We start from the raw sequence: 529 nt of genomic DNA on the forward strand, positions 1-529 counted from the left end.
ACGTTCGGCAGGTTTTACAAAGTACTTGCCTTTGAAGTACATCAGAACGTCGAAATCCAAAATAATTCCAAACATATGCGGTGCTTTTTCGTTTAGGTACCAAGTCGTCTGCAGACACACTTTGTTGGGAAGTTGAACTGCTGCTCCCGCTCGCGTTTATCTTTTCCAAACGGCGTTATTTGCTGGTTCAGTCAGCACGTGCAGTGAATGCCCCCTATTGGTTAAACTCTGCATCAAAGTAAAATGCGCATGAAGCAAACTGTCAAAAACTACGTAGATGCTTGTTAAATCTCTGATAGTCCTTCATCGAAATAATCGCAGCTCTTGCGATTTGAAAATCGCACCCTTTCAAATCGTGATTTCGGTTTACAAACGATTAATCGTGCAGGCCTACCGTGGACTAAGCGGAATCCAGCCCGGGGTCCGTCACATGTGGTTGCCGCTCATTCGTCGGATCCGCCGGGCGCGCCGCCTCAGCTCACTCTATCCCGGCCTCAGCTCACTCTATCCTGGCCTCAGCGCACGCTAA

Source organism: Sinocyclocheilus anshuiensis, unplaced genomic scaffold (genome assembly GCF_001515605.1).
Source record: "Sinocyclocheilus anshuiensis isolate Anshui unplaced genomic scaffold, SAMN03320099.WGS_v1.1 scaffold2571, whole genome shotgun sequence".
NCBI classification, from domain to species: domain Eukaryota; kingdom Metazoa; phylum Chordata; class Actinopteri; order Cypriniformes; family Cyprinidae; genus Sinocyclocheilus; species Sinocyclocheilus anshuiensis.